General features: G+C 40.7%; 1 long non-coding RNA gene across 1 annotated transcript; it reads left to right on the top strand.

Annotated features, from left to right (window-relative positions):
- Positions 1-2,621: 2,621 nt before the first annotated feature.
- On the top strand, positions 2,622-6,999 carry LOC137851770 (uncharacterized). Its single transcript, XR_011093450.1, has 3 exons — positions 2,622-3,976; positions 6,016-6,056; positions 6,154-6,999. It is a non-coding gene; the product is annotated as an uncharacterized lncRNA (long non-coding RNA).
- The last annotated feature ends 813 nt before the right edge of the window (positions 7,000-7,812 follow it).

Here is a 7,812-nt window from a genome sequence, read left to right as displayed (position 1 = left end):
ATAGCAAAGAGTAAAACATCCTAAGTGTTATGAAAAAGATAGAAATCCCATTTCAAGCACATCTGTAAAAAAGATAGTTACAGTATTCAGGTTTGATAGATTCAGCCTTGTACAGTGGTACATCAGCAAAATACAGCATTCTTGTAGTTTTAGACATTTACATAGATATAACTTTGTTCAGGCCAGAAAACTGAGGAGCTTTGATTGTTTAAAAAAATTGAGAGCTTGAAACTTTCCATTGTGAACAGAGGGAAAAGAAATGCAGCTTCCTTAGAAAAGAAAACATAGATAAGAAAGTATGAGCACCTCCACCTGAGAACAAACAATATTCTGGAAATCACTCTGTGGACAGAAATCAGCTGAATGTGATGGTAACACAAATAAGTCAGACTGTGCTTCCCATGACTCAGACAGCTTCTTGGACAACCAAATTTCTGAGGAAGTAGCTTTCCCTTCCTACAGAAAATATCCTATTTTATATATTCAGCTAATTATTTACCACTCTGAAAATAGGTAAGAGGTCTTATGCATCTCAGAGAAATGTTTTAATCAATGAGCACTGGTTGGTTTGAATTTCAATATTTCGCGATCCTGAATCAATTCTGGTCTTGTTAAACCTTCTAGATGAATATACTGAGTTAAAGAACCTTTCCGTGGAAAGTTTCTGTTTCATCTAACTGAAGCTCTTGTTCAGCCTGGAGAAAAGGAGGCTCAGGGGCAACCTTATTGCTCTCTACAGATATCGTAAAGGAGGTGGGGGTTGGTCTGTTCTCCCACATGCCTGGTGACAGAACGAGGGGGAATGGGCTTAAGTTGCGCCAGGGGAGTTTTAGGTTAGATGTTAGGAAGAACTTCTTTACTGAAAGGGTTGTTAGACACTGGAACAGGCTGCCCAGGGAGGTGGTGGAGTCACCATCCCTGGAAGTCTTTAAAAGACATTTAGATGTAGAGCTTAGGGATATGGTTTAGTGGGGACTGTTAGTGTTAGGTCAGAGGTTGGACTCAATGATCTTGAGGTCTCTTCCAACCTAGAAATTCTGTGATTCTTCCTTGGGATAATCTTACAGAATAACTATATACCGCTATTTTTTCATATATACTGCATGAGAACGCTATCTATTATGGTGGCCAATTTGGTAGATATGTTTGGGTTAGACCATAGAAGAGCAAACAGCATTCTTCCAACTGCTTTTTCAGATTTTGCTTAGATGCTATACACAAAGGATGGGTAAGAAATTCCTTTTGCTGTGTTTCCCCTACAGAGAGATTTTTTTTTTCCAACTCCGGGCTGCTGCTGAAAGGAGATGAGAAACAAATCCTGGAAAATACTAAAATGTTGTCCCTAAAATAGAACAATCTACTACTAAAGTAAAGTGGCTCTAAATATCAGAAATTCTTTCAAAAGCAGTATAGAGTGTCTTGATGAGTCCATCTAATTTAACATGGAGTCACTAAAGGACTACCAGAAATAGAGAGCCCAGTCACTCTCACAAATGGACCTACTGTCTCACAAGATCTGATTTAGAGTGGTTTTATAACATCTTCCAAACTCTGCACAAGACGCGTTCTAACACACAAACAAAACTGACCAAAAAAAAACCTACATAAATGTGATGGTGATCTTGATGTGACATCAAACAGACATCGCATTTGCAAAACAGGTGACTTCCAGCTGTCATCACAAATACATAATTTTCCCTCCTAATTATGTCCCTGAGTGTTGTGCCCCAAAGAAGACTCCAAGACCAGGTGGGAGAGGATAGCTGGTAAGCACAGAGAATAGGACACAGGAGAAAGAAGGCAGGAGAATAACTGAGAAGAAGAGTGGAATTATTTGAGAAATCAAAGTGTAAGCAGCCTGGGAAGAACAGTAAAAGCAATAAAGAACTGCAGAAACACAGAAATGTAGGCTTCAGGGTAAGACCCAAATCCCCTTTGTCTAAAGCAGATAAAGTGCTTAATTTCACAATATCTCTGCAAGTTCTTGGTCTCAAATCTCAGAAAGGCCATCTTGCTCATAACTAAAACGTATGTAGCTATGAAGTGAAAAAGGAACAGCCACTTGACCATGCAGATAGACTGCTGGTTAGGCACCAATATAAATGAAAATAGATTGTTCACCACCTATGAAAGAGTAGAAGGTAAGATTGCTTCATATATAAAAGTCAAAGCAGTTCATTGCAACTCTGCAGCTGTGGCAAATGAAGCAGACTTAGAATGTGCTTGTAAAAAAGCCATTAACAATTACCAACTGTTTCAAAGCCGTCTCTCTCCTCCTCTTTTATGAACGTTTCTTAATTAGATTACTTTCAAATGTGGTTACTAGTTAATGAGAACCTTCAAAAGAAAACAGGGTTAAATTGACAAAGACTGTAAAAAAATAACTTTTTTTTCCCCTTTTTAATCCTTTGTGCAAAACAAACTGGCGTTTCCCCTATTTTCCCAACTTATTTTACAGAAGTTTGCTGTCTCAGAATGAGCACGTGCAAACAGGCAAGAAGACAGAGTTTGGTACAAATATACCCACCCCGTCAAATTTTCATTCTCAGGTGGTCAGCACAGGCACATTAGTGCAGAAAAAGGGTAAATCCTACTTTAGCCAGAGTTTGTTACAGGGCAGTAAGTATTTATCACTCATCCCTTTAATCTCGCTTTCCCAATAATGCAAATGCAGGGCTACCTACGAACTTTGTGTTGCCTGTTGCACATTTCTATGAAAAACTGTGCTCTTGATGCGCGTGTAAGAATTATTTAAGCTTCTATAAACAGGTGCAGGTTGGAGCTTTACTGACTAAAGCACACAGAGCAGAGAATAGAAGCTTTTCCCCCTAGACACATTTTGATTGAAGGAAGCCCAAGAGGTATAATGCTGAGGAGCAAAGAAGACACTTTCTGTTACTGGAATATATCCTAAAGCAAGTGGCTTTGCAACAATTGGAGGGGGGGGTGGGGTGGAACAGTAAGGTGCATGGAGGCCATTAATTTGCCAGGAGGGCACTGCGGATATAAGAAACAGCAGGGAAGAGTGGGGCATCAGGGAAAAGTTAGAAAAGCATTGAACAAACATGATGAGCTGGCAAGGTATAGAAGGAAGTAGGGACAAAAGCCTAATTGAATGCTTTGAAGTTACATTGAGTGTTAGAAAAAAGGCAACTGGTTCAGAAGCCTAAAATGGCCTAAGTACTAAGATGGAAAAGTCAGTAATAGAAAAGGGGAAAAAAAATCCTTGGTGCAGCTTGATGGGATGAGGGAGAAAGAAGGAAACCAGCAGAACTGCAGGTTACAAAAACTGCAGATATGCTTGTGTTTCTCCGGGTATATCCTTTTCTTTCTTCTTCTTGAAAAATCTATCTAGACTTGGAGGGCTGTTACAGCATAAGGATTTGATATTTCTGGACTGTGCTCAACTTGGTAGAGGCACCAGGAGCTCCAAGGATCCTCCTGATCCTACAGAGAGCCCAGGTCAGTAGCACCACACAGGAAGCTGATCGTGCCCAGCAATGTCATTTTTACCACGCGTGACTTGTGTGGTTACTGTGTGCTCTGCATGATGGATGCGACACTTCCAGAAAACCACAGCTGGAGGCAGGGTGCAGCATACAGCAGCTCCACAGCACGTGGGCTTCTTTAGATAGGTCCTAGGAGGAGTCAGGGTGGGAAGCAGGGACAGCCTTGATCAGAAGCTAAGCGCAAGAAGAGGCAGGTATTATCTCATCTGTACTTTTAGGAGTTTGACATTACTCCCATTATAATAAGTGGGATAAAACCTGAAAAGAGTCGCAATGTGCAAGTGTCCCTGCGCCTGCACCGAGTCAAGGGATAAAAGGATTAGGATTCTCTGGGGAATGCCAGAGTTTTGTTTATTAACTTGGATGGCAGGGGAAGGCAACTGAGGGTAAGAGAAGTTATGATGGCAAAACACAGGAAGGGAAGACAACACAGCATGCCACTTTTCAGTGGGATGTTTAATTGTAAGGTAAGTCAAATATTACCTCTCAGCTTCAAGATTTTCTGTGCTTTCCTATGTATAGATGTACACATAGATATATAGATAGTCCTTCAAATGCTTAGTTATAATTCAATAATTTATTAGAAAGTTCTTCCCTGGTACTTTGCATGTTTTACTCCCAAGACAGGAGAAAAAAGGTGGAAACAAAACTGTTCTCAATACAAATCAGATCAGCCCCTTCAGTTTCTTTGTTATGGTAATTGGTAATTACGGGAAGAAAAAAAAAAAACTTAATTTAAAATGAAGATTGCTCCAAGTACCTTCTCTACACGTGACCTGTCAGCAGCCCACCTCCTGGTGATATGTATACTGGAGGTTAGAACAGGTCACAAAAGCTCTGAGCAGCACCAGGCACCAGTCTTTGCTCCTGCTTTCCCCAGTACCTGGGGAAAAATGCAGGGACTGAAGCAGTACCGAGACCTGGAACTGTTACACTGGGGACTCAACAGGAGGCAGCAATGTGGTGATGAGTCCCTGCCTGGTCATCCTCGGACCTCATTTTTTCATAAATAAAGGAACAAAGGAAAATGCTTGATGTGAAAGAAAATTCCAGCTGGCTCTGGGTGCCTGACAGCATGTATAGGTATGCTGAAACAAAAATGCAGTCTCTCAGAAAATGTAAAACGGGCATTCCTGTGCACTCCATGATAGTGTGAACAAATCTGCCAAGAGGTAATAAATTAATGTCAGTAGTCACCAGCCTTAAGCAAATACACTTCACTGGTAACTGAGTGAACTACAATGCAGTCAGAAATCTGGTGGTACCATTTTATAGGACATTGCATTTTTCCCTAAAACTTCTAAATGTAAAGGTAGAAAACACTGCTGTGAGTTTTCAGAGGAAAATACCTAGCAAACATGCCACACCAACAGGAGATACTGCTAGCTGGATCAGAGCAAACTCAGGGTAAACTCTTATTTCCACTAAAAGCCTGAGTAGCATTCTATAGAGATAATGTAAGAAAATTTAACAAAATCTTCCATTATCGAGACTTTCTAGAGTGCAGCAAACCGTTCATTGTCCTTTATAGGTAATTTCTTTGTTCTTATATTGTTAAATGAGAATTGCATTGGTGTTATCACTGAAACTTTTTAATCTTCTTTTGCTTTATAAGATTTTTAAGAGTTGTTTTAGTGTTCCTATTAATTCTCTCCTTTATCGTAAAATCAGTTACAGGATTGCACTCTGCTGCTACATATAATGAATGCTATGTGTTCGTGTAGGAGTTTGAGTCAAACCTAAAGGAATGATATGCGAGCTCATGTGGGAACTTCTGAGTGTGCTCTGGACATGAAAAAATAGCTACTACATTTCAGCTTTTGGTCCTTTGAGCCCCAGGTGAGAGCTGCCAGACTCAGAAGCTGAGGCTGAGGCTTCTCCTCGCCCCAGTCAGTGATGCAGGAGCGTGGGCGCAGCTGCCTTCACCACCTTCTGCCAGCAGACGGGAGGCGAGGCCTACATTTGGTTTCCAGCTCTGTAGGGTTAAACGCCTGAATTGACCCACGTGTGTCCAGTCACAAACTGAGCAGGATTCGGAGTATCTTGGTGCTTTGTCCAGAACCCCCTGGGAGGCTGCTAGGAAGGGCAGCAGTCGCTCTGGCTGCCTACAGAGGCCCAGAGGCCACAGGCAGACACCCTCTGCCTGTGGTGCTTGCAGGCAGGTCAGATGTGCAACGTGCCCCATGCTGCCTGTGTCTGCAGCTGAGGTAATGCTCTTGAAATGCACTCAGGCCACAGCTCATGCAGCACGTCGTGTTTGTCCTCATACTTCTCCATACTTCTTGCTGGCTGGTCTTACGGCAACCCCATTTCCGTGCCCTTGCTCTCTAGAAATGCGTGTTGCAACACACAAGCCTCAGTCCTTGCAAGCTTTTGCCATTTATCTGTGTGAAGGTTTATGGTATTTCTAAGGTATAAGCAAACACTGTGCATTAGGTCATTACTTTTATAGACTCTAGCATTCGGTGCAAAATCACATTCACACTTCATTTACCATATCCCACAGCTCCAGAGAAATCAGGACTGTTTGTTCCAAGCCACGTGAAGGTAAGCGAGAGCAGAGATGGAGGGGGCTGGCAGGCGGTGCCTAGGAGTATGTTAAAGGAAGTTTGCACATCAATAAATACGGGTATATCTGTTACAGATATATCCGGAGGCTGCATTAAAAAAAAAAAAAGGCGACTGTACATTTGCAGGTCATAAAGCTTCCTAAAGTTATTTAAGAAACATAACACCAAAATTGCTTCTTCTGCCTTCATGAAGATTGGGTGCAATGATAGACTGAGGAAAGCCATTGCCTCTGCTCAGAGACAACTTACACTTTCTAAGTGGCTCATGAACAGCTGAAGTCAACCCTGGTCATACCAATGAGAGCACAGTCAATAAAGAGAATTGTGTTTGTTTAGCACAGAAGACTGGAAGTATAAATGAAGAGTACAATGGAAGAGCTTGCTGGGAGCCTGGACATCTTTTCCAAGGGCAGTCCTGACATTTTAGCATGAAAGTCATTATAAATTGTAACCAAAGGCAAAAAAATGAACTTTTACTCTATTTAAAATTTCTGGGAAACCTTGACTTGATAATTAATGATCTTCTCACTTGAGTCATGTTTGAGCATTTCATTTTGATGAGAAAAAAAAATTACTTTACTTTTTTGGTTAGCTTCATTACAGGTGTCATACTAAATGCAATGTAAATTCCCATAAAACACTTAGTGAGAATTTATTCTGCCTAAAATCTATTCTGCCTATTTTTGACCTGTTGCAAACAGGACCTCTTTAAGAACTCATTACATTCCTGAAGCCTGGTATCTTGTCTATATATAATAGAGTTAAACTTAAGGTTTTCTGGGCAGTTTATTTATTCAGAGGGTCAGACTATTTCTCTGCTGGAGCACATCCTGGGAGAGAGAGGACAGATTATTGCTATTTCTTCTGTCCTTTTAGGCTTTCTTGAGTACTAATTTGCATCTTCTTTAGTCCCTCTTGCTTCCATTGTTTTGTTTGTTTGGTTGTTTCAGTGAGCATGGGGAAAACTGTTGTATTATGAAATAACAACAAGATTCAAGTGGGTAATAATCAACAGAGAGTAGCAATGTGAATATGTGCTTAAGCAACACAGCAAGAACAGCTTAAGTTCCACTTCCACTGTTTATATATCTTAAAACCCTAATGAACTTCCCAGCACTGTTTTTGGGACTACAAAGTAATTTTGTTCCTGTGAGCTGAGAGAGGCCAAGCTGTGTGTGGGGAGATCATACCACAATACATAAAGAAATGGTCAGAACAATAGTCAACAAAAGCATTCCTGCCACACAGCTTGCCAAACCACCAGGGTGTCTCCTGGAAAGACAACACTGATTAGGTGCATCAGAAAACACCTCAGTGAAAGTGTTTGCAATGTGGAATTGGTTGTATTTCACTTTCAAAGAGTACCCAACTGATTTAAAGTGTTATTTCTTACAACATGTTAACATACTGTTTTGCTTTAAAAATACACTAGATTTTTTATTTTTATTTATTTTTACAAATATATTTATACACTATTTGGATGTGTGTGTGCTTATAAAATCTAAACGTGGAGTAGTGAGACTTATTTTTTGACAATAATTTATTAGATTTTACCTTTCGTTCTTTTAATTCTAGATTTGTGCATCTCTTGGGAGTTCCTTGAGCTTATTCAAGGACACTTATTTTCTTGACTTTTTTCAAAGGCTGTTCAAAGCCAGAGGTCCCTTCAGTTCTTGGCCTTGGTGAGCCACTGATGCAATGCGAGCAGGAGTGAGAGTCAGTTGCCTAACCTG

The sequence above is a fragment of the Anas acuta genome, chromosome 2, assembly GCF_963932015.1.
Source record: "Anas acuta chromosome 2, bAnaAcu1.1, whole genome shotgun sequence".
Lineage (NCBI taxonomy): Eukaryota > Metazoa > Chordata > Aves > Anseriformes > Anatidae > Anas > Anas acuta.
Note: the sequence above shows the minus strand (reverse complement) of the source record. Positions and strands in the feature narration are given on the sequence as shown.